This window comes from Leptinotarsa decemlineata, unplaced genomic scaffold, assembly GCF_025532065.1.
Source record: "Leptinotarsa decemlineata unplaced genomic scaffold, Ldec_3_MD MMD2_P_RNA_scaffold_5, whole genome shotgun sequence".
NCBI classification, from domain to species: Eukaryota; Metazoa; Arthropoda; class Insecta; order Coleoptera; family Chrysomelidae; genus Leptinotarsa; species Leptinotarsa decemlineata.
Genome location: NW_027412532.1, coordinates 17,176,757 through 17,192,788, shown reverse-complemented (window position 1 = coordinate 17,192,788; position 16,032 = coordinate 17,176,757). Strand labels below are relative to the sequence as shown.

At 33.6% G+C, this 16,032-nt stretch overlaps 1 protein-coding gene and 1 non-coding gene across 2 annotated transcripts in view; both read right to left on the bottom strand.

Annotated features, from left to right (window-relative positions):
• The window catches only part of Ace (Acetylcholine esterase), a 488,528-nt gene that overhangs the window by 51,859 nt on the left and 420,637 nt on the right, over positions 1 to 16,032 (bottom strand). The gene's annotated exons all lie outside the window — the stretch shown is intronic.
• TRNAQ-UUG (transfer RNA glutamine (anticodon UUG)) lies at positions 3,893 to 3,964 on the bottom strand. Its single transcript has one exon. It is a non-coding gene; the product is annotated as a tRNA-Gln (tRNA).

Sequence of the window (16,032 nt, the reverse complement as noted above, 5' to 3'; positions counted from 1 at the left end):
CTTACATCTTTATGAGTGCCAACAAGTCAGAAATCCAGACCAGAGACAATCTGTTGAGTCTTCCTATCGAGAAGAGTCGTTTTTGGCAATTTGCTACCAATTTAGACGTTGCTCGGTAGCAGCCAAGAGCTTATCGACTTGTGTATGAGGTTGGATTTATCCAATCTCTCCGCACCCAATTCAGTAGCGTACATTTCCGCTTGAATTACAGTCGCATAAGTTTCTAGGCGGGTAGATATCTCTGTCCTGGGTCAGCGACTTAAAACACCTGCACAAGAACCGGAAGGTGTTTTTGATCCATCTGTGAACCAACAATTATCTGCTCTTAATATTTCCTTCTCCCGGAAGATCCAGTCTTCTCTACTCGGGAATAGTACTTTATGAGTCAGTTCGTAGTTGACAGTTGGAGGCATAAACTTAGAGGTTATTTCCAGAATGCTGTGACTTTCGGTGTCAACCAACAGTCTTTTGCACTCTGCATTGAATTGATTTGTGCAATTGGCAATGTGCACAAATCTGTATGCAGTTCATCTAGCCTCTCTTTCCAGAAGAATGTGGAGAGGAGGTAGATCTAGAAGAATCTCCATGGCCGCTGACGGTGTAGTACTTATGGCACCACTGATACCTGAACAAGCCTGTCTCTGTAAGCCAGAGAGCTTCGCTTGGGCCGTTTTCTGTAAAGCCTTCGGCAATTGTAAGTGATCATTGGTCTGACAATCATCATATAAAAGAGAGCGTTCCGGGTTGAGTCTTTCATCAAGGACAATGCCAAGATATTTCACCTCCGTTCCAAATGGAATGACCTCACCATTGAGGGAAAGTGGCGTTAGATCGTCCAATGTTTTCCTCCTGGTGAAGGGGATTAACACAGTTTTGCAAGGGTTGACAGACTTCAGCTACCTCAAGCACGCACTAACTGTAAACATCGTTTAACGTGCTTTGAAGGATATTACAAGCTACCCTTCCCGACGTGGACCATGCCGGGATGACAAGGTCATCTGCATAAGCTTGCAGATCTACTTTTCTTCTGTCAAGGGCATCAAGCAGACTATCCATCAAGAGCGACCACAGAAGAGGAGATAGTACTCCACCTTGAGAGTAGTTATGATCGATTTTATGCCTTCCTTTGCCAGAGACAATCCTATAGATTTAGGTTGTGCATTGTCAAATGCTCCTTCTATATCAAGAAATACAGCAACCGAAATCTTTTTGTTGTTAAGGAATTGGGAGATTTTCTGAACAAGGTTGTTTAATACTGAATCTGTCGATTTCCGATTTGATAAGCATGCTGGTGGTTATTCAGGGGGGATGCATTAAATGCTTCTCTCCTCCTCCTGATGTGTCCATCCAGTATCCTCTCAAGTCCTTTCGACAAGAAGGATGGAAGGCTGATTGCTTGTACAGATTTAGGGTGTAGGTTTCTCTGACCCACTATTGTAATAGTAGTATACTTTAAATAAGATGCAAATTCAAGATGGTCATTCATTTTGTATCACTATAAAAATGTTTGCATCCACGGGACGATAAACCCTTGATTTAGGGTTTGATATCATGTATTCTTGTTGTATAAAAATTTTGAGTAACATCACCGTATTAGAAACTCTCATCCCATCAAATTAAGGACGACAAAATATCGAGCACCACATTTCCTTTAAACATGCGTCAAGCAGCGACAACCATCGATGTTCAACCTAATTACTTTGTATTGAATAAATTGTAAATGGCAAAATCTGCCGCTTCTTGTAACCGAGGTAATTTTTTACTCTTTTAACTTAGCGCGGTGCAAAGCGGAAGATGAAATAACTGATAATGGAATTTGATCGAATTATAGGAGTTGCAATCTCCCAGCGTTAATGAGTTTCGCTTTGGGAACTTTCCTATATCATTTCGCAGCACTGATTGTAGCCCAAATTGACGTTACAAGATCAAAGCGTTTTATACTCGAAATTTGTATCTATAAACAATCAGTAAAGTCTACTGTACGTGGCAAATATATTTATGGTGTTCTCAGAAAGCATAAACTTGCTTCTGCATCAAAAAGGACAAAAACTGTTGAAAAATAAAAAAAAACATATTTACAAGTCGTTGGGAGTCAGTTGATTATGGATTGAATTCAATTTGTTTACATGACGAGTTTATCGATACTATTGATGAAGTTTTTCAACGAACTGACTAGTCGAGTCTGTATTCTGTTTATGACAAAATAGTAACGATTCAAAAACCCCATTTCAACTGCAAAGACACCGTGCAGTATTCAGTTTTGTTTGTTATCAGCCATTTTCATAAAATCAAAATCAAGTCAAATTCATTTTCACAATAAAGTACAATTTGTTGAATGACACAAATAATCATTAGATTTCAATTATCTTGAATGAGTAACTTCTACATAGGCATTGGAATGCCTGTATTGTGTTTTTCCACTCACTCAGATGAGATTATTGTAGTATTGTATGTACAGAGTGGGCCAAATTGGTCACTTGGACAATTGGACACTGAAGGCTGTGTCTGAGGATCGAATTTCATGACAAACTCAATGGTGAAAACAGCATGTCGATATCTATCATGGTTTCTGAGTTACACCATATTTTTCGAAAATGTGCATTTTTGAAAAGTTGCTGTAACTTTTTTCCTGTCGCTGTCGAATTTTTTTCATGAAATCTTTCCAAAGCAATTCTTTACGTAGAATTCAATGATCGAGTAGGCTTTAGACGATGGGGCGATAAAACAGAATGCAAATCTTTACTGGTAGTTTTGATTTAAGCAGTAAAGACGGTTTTCAATTGGTGGTTTTTGTTCAGTTTTCAAAGACATTCGCAATGAAGTAACAGGCAATAAGCCAGAAACACGTGTCTGCTGTTTGAATTGATCCAGTCCTAGTGTATAACTATACGCCTTTTAGAGGTACACACATCATACAGTCACACACACAAAACTAACAACACACACAGATAATACATGAAAAACATGAAATTGCAAAACTCGCCATAAACACACTGTACAGCCGCATGAACGCAACAGAACGCCCAAAAACACAGAAAAGGCAACCACACAAAACACAAAAAACGAAATCATTCAAAAAACGCAAAAATATAGAAAACGGTAAAAAATTAAGATAAGCATGAAAACAGAACATTTAACATATAGAATACACAAAAATAACACATACAAGAGTCTTTGTTTTCATATAGACTATCGAATAAGACATCTGGACATTTCATTCTTTTGAAGTTTTTCAAAAGAAATGTGTCTACTTGCAATTGAGGCGTTAATCAAAAAATTGTTTTTTGGTTTTGAGAATAAAAAAAGATTGAAATAGAAAAAAATGAAAATTTCATTTTTTCAATTGATTTCTTCAATTTGTAGACAAAATTTATGAATATGATCATATACTGATCATTTGTGACAATTCAGTGGTTGATATTATGCAGTAAATTTTTGAAGTGAACTCTTCAGTTTGGCCTTTATTACAATTCAGCAGATTTTCTATTCATTCAACTCTGTCAAAGCTCCGGACCCAAGAGAGTTATAATTTATATAAGTTCATTTAACTTTGTTCATTTTTCAGATTGTGAAATGTTATTACATACCCAAAACCCCCTTCACCCCCTTTTCTCGTCAAGAATGAAAAGTAGCAGTTGTAGCAGTAGCAGTTGAAAAGTATCATATTTCTTATTTGAAAAACCCCATTTTTTTATCGATAGAGTTTTTTTATTTTTTTTTCTTATGAATCATTATGTGCCAGTATCCACAGTTAAAAAATCTGTAACTAGAACTTTGAGTAGAGTTTGAATTGAAGAAAAACAAATAAAATATTTTCACTTGTTTCGCTGAATTTAAATGAATTAATGTTATACATCTCAATAAAATATACTTCTTTGTTGAACAAAAAAGCAGGTTCCACCGAGATTTGAACTCGGATCGCTGGATTCAAAGTCCAGAGTGCTAACCATTACACCATGGAACCTTAGAAATTTAGGATGATTGAGTGGAGTACGTCAAATCGATTGTTTCTTCGTTTTTATTTATATTTGGATTCGATCCAAATAAATTGAGACCAGTTGTTTCAACATTATTTATGTATTTTCGTTCTATAATTGAACCTTACGAAAATGAACATTTGGTAATGACGTTGCTATCATGCAAATTACTACAACTCATTTCAAAACTTTCTTCCTTATTGAATACTAACTACAATGAATTGTTATTCACTAGGTACTTCTAGCGCATTCGATCAAAAACCGTAAGAAGCATAAGAAAAATTCAAAACGTTTATGATTCATATTTCATTAGTTCGGACTTCCATTGTCTAATAGAATATAAATGGATAACCCTGAAAATAACAATTTTATTAAACAAAAAACTGAAATTACAAAGAAATAACATACAACAACCAAACAAATAAAAATTGAAATAATAATAAAAGGTGAAAAAATTGAAAAAATTAAAAATATTATTAACAAAAAATGAAAAATTAAAAGATTTCAAACCAAGTTATGTCACAACGTTTCGATTGATAACTGGACTCATTCCTCCGAGATCTGACTATTTATAGGTCATTCGAGTGCTTTCACCTATCCCCTCTTCTCTCTTTGGGCTTCATTGGTTTTGGCGGGAGATGACCGTTTGGCGGGAGTTGGTCGTTTTTCGCTTGATTAGAGGTTTCCATATGTTACGTATATCTACACTAGCTTGACTAAATGCGTTGTTGGACAACATATACGCGGCTTCTTTGAATTTTCTCCTAAACCAGTGTTCCTCTTTGTGGATGATTTGATGTTGTGTTGAGTCCAAACATGCTCTGCTATTCTGGATTTGCTGTTTTCTCTTGTGCTCAGCAATACGAACTTTCAATGGCCTCTTAGTTTCACCAATGTATGATTCTCCGCACTCGCAGGGTATCCGGTAAATGCAATTCTTGAAATCGCAGTCTGCGTTTGGTGGCCTGGTTTTCGTGAGGCTGCTAGGGATAGTGTCCCCAGATCTTGAACCCAATCCATCTTATCCTTTCCGATAGTCCTCTGATGTAGGGAAGTACAAGTACTGGTTGTGGCGGATTCTCTTCCTTGTGGAGTTCTTGCTGTCTTCTAGCTAAGGCCTGCTTTACCATCACATTGGAGTAATCATTTCGTTGAAGGTCATTTTTGATGATGCCTAGTTCCTTTTCGAGACCTTCCTTTGTATTACAGAGCCCAAAAGCACGGTTCATTTCTTAGTCGATTGATGGTGGTTGGATTTCTGGTTCAGATACTGTCCTGTGTGAGTGGGTTTTCGATATACAGATGTTTCCCATTTAGTGTCGGTTCTCTTCACCAATACGTCTAAGAAAGGCAATTCGTTGTGGATTTCCTTCTCCATTGTGAAACTGATGGAAGGCCTTACGTTGTTGAAGTGCTTCAGGAAAGTGTTAGTTCTACATTTCATTGGTTCCATATTATCCCATAAGCCAGTTTTTTCAACAATTTCTTCATTCAATATTTTATTCACTCGATTGATTTCACAGCGAATATTTGCCCAAATAGTTGAATTGAGAATAAATTTGAAATTTTTCATAGCAGTACTGAGCTTCTGGAGCATAAGAAGTTTGCTCAATTTCATGTAGGGCTTCCACTACTTCTGGAAAATTATTCAATAGGGCATTCACAGCAAAATATTTCGCCGACCATCTCGTGAGACTACTTCTTTTTGAATTAACATATTTTTTCATAATGTCCCACTAAGTAGCAGAGCCAACAAGGAACCAATATAGTTTTTGAGTCAGTCCAAATAGGTTAATAGCTTTCTGGCATGATGAGGCAGAATGAAAACCTATAAGATTTAAGGAGTGAGTCAAGCATAGGACGAACTGGTCCACATCATTCCTTTCTGCAATCCTAGCTTGTACTCCTTCATAGATGCCGGACGTTTTGGACTCATTATCATTATCAAGATTGGCCACGACATTATCCAATATCTAAATCATCACAAATTCAAAAGCAGACAGCTGCGTAGTTCTAGTTGTTCATAGAGGGTTTTCAAATTGAGGGGGATAAATCAATGATTGAACTAATTTCAGTTTTGTTTCTTGAGATAGCTGGAACTTGAACTTGTATAAAGATTTCAGTTTGAAAAAGCAAGTTTTGTAAATGTGTTTAACGTGCTCGTTGAACAAGAGAGTGTTATCGATATATACACCTAAATTTTTTGCTGAATTCACCCAGTGAATCGGTTCATTGTCAAGAAAAAGATGGAAATTTGTTTCAACTTCATTTCTTTGCAGGTTAGATCCCAAACATAGGGCTACTGTTTTATTTGGATTCATTCAAGGCCATGATTTTTGGAAAATAGAAGTGTATTTTCAAAATCTAAGTTCATCCTGGTGATAGCATGGTAAATATTATTAGATTGACTAGACAGATATAATTGAAAATCATCAGTATATAAATCTGGGATAACGTGGCAGGAAAGTCAAAAATTAAAAGAGAGAACATTAATGGGCCTAGAATGCTACCTTGTGGTACACCAGAAGAAGTTTCCTGAAGAGATGAGTATACTTAATCATTATCCAGTATAACCCGTTGAGCCCTTCCTGTGAGATAGCTTCTCACCCAATCTAAAGAACTGCATTCAAACCCAATGTATTTTAGTTCACTCAGCAAAAGTTTGAAGTTTACCAGATCGAATGCTTTGCTTTGATCAAGCATAACCAAAAAAGAGACCATCGATTTGTCCAGAGAAGTAGTGATATTATTGATAACCTTCAACAGAGCAGTGTTGGGTACCGTGTTTCTGTCGAAATCCAGATTGCACTTCTGAAAGTATGTTAGCTGTTTCCAAATATACTTTGATTTGTTGTGTTATTATTTTTTTTGAATTTTTGAGAATGCTGGTAAAATACTTATTGGACTCACTCGTGATTTTTTTTATAAAATAAAAATAACTATTACTCAAAATCTTTACGTGATGGAAAATTTTTGATGTTGAAGTGACAGTGACTCTCATGTGTTCACATTATAATATTAGTCGCAATTTTCTTTCTTATTTGTTTGATGTGAATAGTTCAGTCGCTAGAGTCTAGATAAATGTCAGAGATCGTGAGGTCACTATTATCCCTATTTCTCCCTAAACAGTTTCTACGAACATGTTAAATTCCCTTCATGATTTTTTTTAACGATCTGGACGAGACGTTTCTAGTCATATTTGGAATGGATGGAAGATTGAATTACTGAGAGATATTCCTCAGCGAGCAAAATGTTTCGATTCTCTTCTGGTTCGGACTGTTTAACGATTTTTAGAGTTCACGTTGTGCTGATCTAAAGTTGTATTCATTATCACTGTGGAGTTCTTCTGGAAATCCCGATCTACATCTGAATTGTCTGCCGGATCAGATAATTCAAATGTTTGGCTCATATTCATCTTTGGCAGTCGGGTTCCACTCCTTTTATCTAGGAACTATGCGATTTCGAAAGCACCGGACAAGTCTCAACTTGAGAAGATAGTTTCTGACTTTCAAACTTTTTCCCGAGTCTTTTTCTACGTAATAAAGGAAGTTTTTTGAACATATTAGCAGCGGAGGACCATTTGTTAGTTAATAATAGTTAGTTAATAAATTCAGTTTTGAGAAAGTCAAAACGAATTCTTCATTATTTATTTTTCCTCAGCAATTAATCAACATCCATATAAATCAGTCCAGGAACTGAAACAGTAATAGTTACAATAAAAGTATAATTATTATTTATCAATCCATGATCGTAACAATACTGAAAAAATTCAGTTTCATTCGAATTTAATGATTATCAATAATATTATTGTAATCTATATCAATATAGGACCTTTCAAAATTCACAAAAAGCTTTCATCGTACCTATCGAACATTTGCATTCATTTCGGACGAAACAAATAATATTCCCTTTTTTATATTCCTATTTACCCAGTCATATTCCGTCCATATTTCGAACGATACACTTCGGAAAAGTTCCGCCATTTCCCGCAAGAAAAACGTCTCACATATATTAGGTTATGTTCGTTTTGTGCAATTTCTATTGTATGGCATCAATCAGGATTCAGCGGCGCAAGAGAATTTCTCTTGCCAATATTCGCCTGCTGAGTTTATTTCATGGCTCACTGCTGCTTTATTGCCACATAACTCTCTATACGCCTTATAAATGGGACCATGTGCGAATATTTCCACCTTATCTAGGTGTCAACTCCGAATAATACCGCCATTTATTTCGGGTTATCAAATTATAAGTGAACCCGCAGCCACGCGAATGATTCTCTTATAAATGGCCGTCGGTAGACTTTGAGAATTCGAACTGAGAGAATGATAATGCGCTGGCAGTCGAAGCTTTTCATCGAAAACAACTCCAGTGGATTTGGATGAATGGATAGAAACAGTCATTTAGTGGTGAACGATGAACATGAATAACGTATGACTTACATCTGAAGAATGGAACAGCGTAAGGTCATAATAATAATAATAACTTTATTCGTCTTTTTGATCATTTACATGATATAATACATGTCATAAATAAAAATATGAAAATTATATAAAACAATAATAACGGTTTATAGTATAACATAGATCGGACACTTGAAACAGGTACTTAACTATATACATAAATAAAAAATAAAACAAACACACATACACATGCAACTATGTATATACATAAATATACATAAAGTAAATTTACCTTCAACTAGAATGAAATAAATGCAGTGAAAGCAATATTCATGATAACAGAGTATCCCGTTCTAAGAATTCTATATACGCTATAATATCCCTTATTAGTTAATAGCTCCTTTATTTGTTTTTAAAATGGTATAATATACAAGTCTTCAATATCTTGAGGCAATTTATTGAATAATATATGCAAGTGATTCCTTAAATGTCGATGTTTTATTTTTTGGGATTGTTAACAAATGTCTATTTCGTGTTGCTTAATTTTGAACTATTGATTCATCTTTCAGATTGGGTACATTATTTTTCTCATGGAGCAGAGCTTTATATATATATATATATATATATATATATATATATATATATATATATATATATATATATATATATAGATACACGGTAACGTTAGCATATTGTTCTTGCAGGTCTACAGCTATCCCTGGGTGCAATATTAAAGATAGTTCAAATTCACTCATGGTTTTCTATATTGACGTCAAAGTTTCTATATAATTTTGGAATAACGATAATTTCCAGAGAAAACAATCATTTCAGAAATAATAATTTAGAGTCAGTCGATAATAATATATATGATATATATGGATGCAAAACTGCATTACAGTCAAAACATGTAGTCATTCGTGTGATAATTTCCACTCAGCAAATGAATATATAGTTTGTTTTAAATCAGCATTAAAATCTCATCTTAGTTGACGTGCACTCAGTTTTGGCGTGGTATAAATATTTATTTTTTTACTATGGTATTGGTGAAAAATAAATTACAGTTAAGAATAATATTATCACACTAGAATCAGGCAAGGGATTGTTCAATCTCAGTTCTTATCTGCTCTATAGTCGGTGAAATAGTGACAGAGATTTCCTTAAAAAATTTGAGGTCGGTGAACTTGAAAACCGAAATTAATTTTTCTGATGTATCAACTATATTCTCTTGTCAAAAGAGTAACCATACAAATTTGAATGGTTTGATCAGTAGCATGTGGTGTTAAGTTGGTTAACGATTTTGGAATTCGGTAATGAAGCTAACATTTAATCGTCAATTCACATATCAGTTCATGGAAATATTTTCGGAATGAGCTCTCTTTGTGTTTGACTTACAAAACAAAATATCAAAATGTAAATGGAGAATCATTTGACATCAGTCATTCAGCAAAGCTGGCATAATTCATTATTTCATTCATATTAATGAAAAGTGCAGGAGATTTTCAATGCTTTCATCAACTTCAAAAGGGTTTTAATAAAAAAAGTTTGCCCGGGTTTTCATTGAACATGAACACAAATCATTAAACAGTCAATCAGGATTACATTTTCGCAATTGCATTTTCTGTGTGGGTCAGTGATGCCAGTAGCGTTAGGAAATTGGAAGCCACTAATTGAAACAATAATGAATATTGTCGTGAAGAATAGTATAAGTTACTTGAGAACGTAATAAATATTTTGTTTATATATTATCTTTAAGATAATTGTCATCAGAATTACTATACGTGACTTTCCAGTTTTTTGAAAAAAAATATGTCCAGCACACGATTCAGAATATGAGTGCTCGTTATAGAAAAAAAATAGTGCAGTGGAATAATGAAACTTGAATTTGAATCACTGAATCCCAATCCATACAGGGCAGTGCCTTCGAACCTATATTTTGTATCCCATTTTATATTATTGAGGGAATTTTTCAGTTAAATCAATTATTTCCAAATGATTTAGAAAAAAGCTTGACTGCATTAACCTTTCTAGATTTCATATCATTTCTAGAAACATGTGGATTCTTTTATTTTTGGTAATTTATTATAAATACTTGTTTCAACAAATCCAGGGGACTCTTTATAGTTTGTATAGATATATTTTCGAGTTGGGAGGATATTGTTTTTCCTAGTATTATAAATATGTACTTCTGATCGTAGGTCACGATGTCTTATATTTTTGTAAATGAATGTCAAGAGTTTTAAAATGAATACGCTTGCCACAGTTAATATTTTATTCTTTTGAAATATTTCCCTGCATGACGTTCTGAAATCAAGGTTGGAAATGAACCTCAACAATGCCTTTTGTTTCACAAATATTCTGCCAATTTTAGCGCTAACCCCCAGCCAGCAATTGTACAACGTATTATGAAGTGAAATTTTGCATAGTATAGGTCCCGTAAGTATAGATTTGGTATCCAGTATAAACCTATTTTTTTTTCAAAATTGAATTTTAACGTGAAATAAAATCACAGATACATATTCATTTCTGTTTGGTAAACAGGTCTAAGGCATTTAATTATTGATACATTCTGTAAAAGTTGCCTAGCCTTCAACCGCCTAATCGTTTTCATGCATTGAGGGAAATCTGTTTTGAAAAATCTATTTTTCCGTTAACCAGCGGTCGCACCCCTACGAACGACAACCCTCAGAAATCGAAACTTGTACGAGCTGAAGATTAACGAGGTCTTACCTTTTAACGTGTGATTCTTAACACGAGTTGGACGATAGGAGGTGAAAATCGAGCGTTCAGCCTGGGGCTTGAACTACCGACCGACACAGTCAATTCGAGTGAGTGAACAAAGCACCCACGTCGAACCGACCGGCTACCGACCGACCGACCAAATACTCTTTCATAAACCACTTTTTTGAACTTCTGTTAGCATCATGGATTTAATAATGTCAGATTATTTGCTGATAATGTCTAATTGATTAGCATGTCGAGAAGAGTGTTACAATTCGGGTGCCTGCATTGACGAATCTAGGGTGATCTTCAACAGGGGCACACAATAAAAGAGGATTTTTGAAAAAACCTAAAATATCATTGACATTCTTTAACGTTTCCAATAGAAACGCAAATAGGCTGATATAATATGATTTATTGCCACGATTAATCGCAGTAGATAGTGAAAAATTATATTATTCAGTTATATTTTGAGAAAAAATCAATTTATTTTCATAGAGTCACTGCTGGAGTGAAAAATGAGTGGTCCGGGGGAGCTTTGGGGCATCCTCGCTTTCTTCAGCGATGTGTGGAAAAAGTAAGTTCATTGGTTCATTTTACGTGAGATACTTTATCTTCTGTTTTGTAATACAATTTCATATTCGTAGTGAAACTATCAATTAGTGTCATCCGGTGAGTGTTCCTTCTGTATGTAATCTCATACATGAACGATTGAATCATTTTTTTATATCACCTTCATCAATTTGAACCCGATTTTCAATGTACCAGAAGATATCTTCAATTATACTATTGGATTATTAGAAATCTCATTATCCAAACCCATTATGATGAATCTGTCGAGAATAAACCGATGCAAGCCAGTTTACTCACATTAAAAGTATTCATAAAACGTTTTATAACTGTCATTCAATTTCATTTGAATTTAATGCATACTTCATATCATCCGATGGAATGGATTTTGATTTGAAGTAATATCATTATCAGCAGTAAGTGAAGAGAGGAATCACAAGTATTCTCAAAGGAGAATGATCCGTGAAAAAGCATCGAAAAAACTATTCCATTTATTCATTGATCTAGTTGTATTTGGGATAACAATGAGAGTGTTGAGAATATTTTACCTATGACTTGAAGAATTTTGTACAATCAATCTGTGTAGACTCTGAATGAAAAGTGACTGAGGAAGTAATATTCAATTTCGTAATTGTACAGTAAAGAATAAATTATTGACTTTTCATTGATATTGTTTTTTAATTATGCTTATGTATCAAGCTATTTCGCAAAAAGTAGAAATAAAGTGAAATATTCATCTGTTTCTAAAAACTGTATCAACTTTGCTTCATTTTTGGCATAATTTTTTCTGGTGTTTTAAATTTTTGCGAAATAAGTTGTATTTAGAATTGCAATTGGTAATAAAAATGCATTGGAAAAATAAGTTCGGCATAAAGCAGTAACTTTGTTGAGGTTTGGCTAAATTTGAGAAATCGGCAAATGTCAAATTTTCGAAAAACTGTAAAAAATCTAAATTTGTACTAGAGAGCTAAAAATTGGTATATGGGTAAAAAATGAAAAAAACAATCATCTTTTCTCTTCACCGATTTTCGAAATTTCGAGCAATAACTGCTTTTCTGAACATTTTTTGGACAAAATGTCAAATTTGACGGGGAAGAAAAATCACTTGATCGGTCATATGATTGGCATCATTTTTAAAGCACAACCTAATGGAGATATCAAAAGTTGCTTGGAGAGATGAACAAAAAAATCCCATTTGATGCGGACTTTATGTGTGACACTGTATATAGAATAGTAGTTTTTTGGGATTCGGTCTGATTAGAATAAATATTTACTCTTTTTAGCTGCCCGAGCTTTCGCTAATGTTTTTTAGCTTTATCGAGGGTTGTAATTTTGTACAACTGTCAGAAATATTTTTTTGTATAACTGTCAAAAAAATTTGACATTTCAGCATGTCTATTGATGCGTAAATGTTTACTTTTGTTATCGTGAAAAAAAGTCTTGTTTTCACCATGAAAACAATACTTTTTTTCACTGTCAAAATAATTCACAAAATGAACATGAAATATAACTTTTCAAAAGATTTATTTTTAACAACTGTCAAAAAAATTTGACATTTCTGCATCTCTATTGATGCGTAAATGTTTACTTTTGTCACCGTGAAAAAAAGTCTTGTTTTCACCATGAAAACAATACTTTTTTTCACTGTCAAAATAATTCACAAAATGAACATGAAATATAACTTTTTAAAAGATTTATTTTTAACAACTGTCAAAAAAATTTGACATTTCTGCATCTCTATTGATGCGTAAATGTTTACTATTGTCACCGTGAAAAAAAGTCTTGTTTTCACCATGAAAACAATACTTTTTTTCACTGTCAAAATAATTCACAAAATGAACATGAAATATAACTTTTCGAAAGATTTATTTTTAACAACTGTCAAAAAAATTTGACATTTCTGCATCTCTATTGATGCGTAAATGTTTACTTTTGTCACCGTGAAAAAAAGTCTTGTTTTCACCATGAAAACAATACTTTTTTTCACTGTCAAAATAATTCACAAAATGAACATGAAATATAACTTTTTAAAAGATTTATTTTTAACAACTGTCAAAAAAGTTTGACATTTCTGCATCTCTATTGATGCGTAAATGTTTACTTTTGTCACCGTGAAAAAAAGTCTTGTTTTCACCATGAAAACAATACTTTTTTTCACTGTCAAAATAATTCACAAAATGAACATGAAATATAACTTTTTAAAAGATTTATTTTTAACAACTGTCAAAAAAATTTGACATTTCTGCATCTCTATTGATGCGTAAATGTTTACATTTGTCACCGTGAAAAAAAGTCTTGTTTTCACCAAATACTTTTTTTCACTGTCAAAATAATTCACAAAATACCTAAACATGAAATATAACTTTTTGAAAGATTTATTTTTAACATTATTATTCATCATAAAACAATTCCATTGATCGGAATGATAATTGACAGTAAAGTTTGAACAATAACTTAAAACATGAATTCCCGAAAATGGACAATTCAATATTTCGTTAGAGATTTGAATTTTTTTATTCAAACTACCTTCTATATATTATTTTGCTACGGAGGCAGATTTTCAGCCACCGTCACCTTTTATGAATGTAATGTTGCCCCCTGCATTGGCCTCAAGAGTTACAGAGATTCTACTGAAACAGTTACCTATGTAGGCTCTTTTACATGCCTTTACAAGCCATTTTGCAATCAAACTTGAAATTTCTTCTACTTCATTCATCCCCACATGTTGGTTAATATATTTTCCTCCCGAATATTTCAAAAATAATCTGTTACTTTCTGTATGAGGTGGCCGTAGTGCTCTAAACCTGCGGTATATCTGAAAACAATCAGTGTATTTGATGTTAACACTGTACAAATCAGTACTGACTTTGAGTTTAAATTTTTTTTGAATTAATTCAGTGACAGTATTGATAAATGGGCAAATCTTGTTTTCTCTCAGAAGCCAAGCAAAGTTAGCACTGACTAAGATTTTGATTAGTGAAAGTTGTTCTGATGCGACTCCTCTGCCTGAGCCCTGATTGTATTCGAGATCGCATGTAATAAGGAAATACTCCCGCCTTTCCTCAGGGAACCATGAGAAGCTAAATGTACAGATTATTAGGAAGTGTATTACTCATAATTTGAGAAGCAGAAAAACATATGGAAAGTTGACTGAAATGATAGGTTGAGGATAAACTATGTTTGAAATGCCCTGTTTTATATGGAATAATAAAAACAATTGAATTACGAAAACCGACTCATACCACATTCAGAGCTAAGGATTGAAGAAAAAAAACATGTATTTGAAATGAAGTGAAAAAGAGGAAAACACTGTGATTTTAGTGGATGAAACAGCTATTAAAGTCTCTTATCATCGTAAAAAACCAGAAAAATACTCTAGGGTTGTTCACTTTTCAGCTAATTACCACAAATGATTATTCATACTTGAACAATTCAACTTCTTGTATTGAAAAACATGTGTCACAGGCTCATTATGGAGAATGAAGCCCTTGATAATGAGAAATGCACCTTCACCATGTGTTGCAACTCGGTTAGGTACTCGCTTTGCATATTACGAGAGGATTTATCGCTGTTTCACCCAACCCTCTTTCATCCAAATAATGAAAGAACTCATTTAGAAACTGAATGAAATATTCATTATGAAAAAAAAAACGAAAAAATACGCTCAGGAATGAATGTTAATTATTTCATGACTATTTAGCATATTTGCCAATGTTTATTGAAGAAAGGATGATTTTGGCTTCTTCACCGTTTTTATAAAAAAAAAAATGGCAGTTTATGCTAAACTGCCAATGTTGAATCCATGTTGGATTTCAAATGAAACTTCATAATCTTGAAATTTTAGAAAAACATTGTCCGGTTCTGATGACATTTTATTTCTGAAGTTCAATATTATTGAATCGACTTCTTCAGTTATGGCACGGTCGAAGAAAAAAGTAGGGGAGACTGGTGTCGGTTGTAACAATTTTGACAAATTAATTTTTTTGACCTAGTTGAACTTTTTGAAATTTTTAATTTACTCTCACCTGTACTAAGCACTTTATCAAAAGGTGCCTTCAGCTCGAAAGCTGACTCAGTTTTACAGAGATGACATTATGACCTTTTGTGCCAATTTACCTAATATGTTAGAATTGACACCTTATTGGTGTCAATAGTATCAGAGCTGGTGTTTATTGTAACAGACAATAAACTATCAAGTAAATAAATTAAATAGGATATAGTAGAACATATATTTCATACGACGATGATGGAACATATATACAAGCATTAGAAATGAAAACAGTGACAAATTCTGATAATATATTCTTAGAGAAAAAAAAATCACTCTCAGCTTCACAATTGAAGCAGATATAGAATGGGCTCTTGTT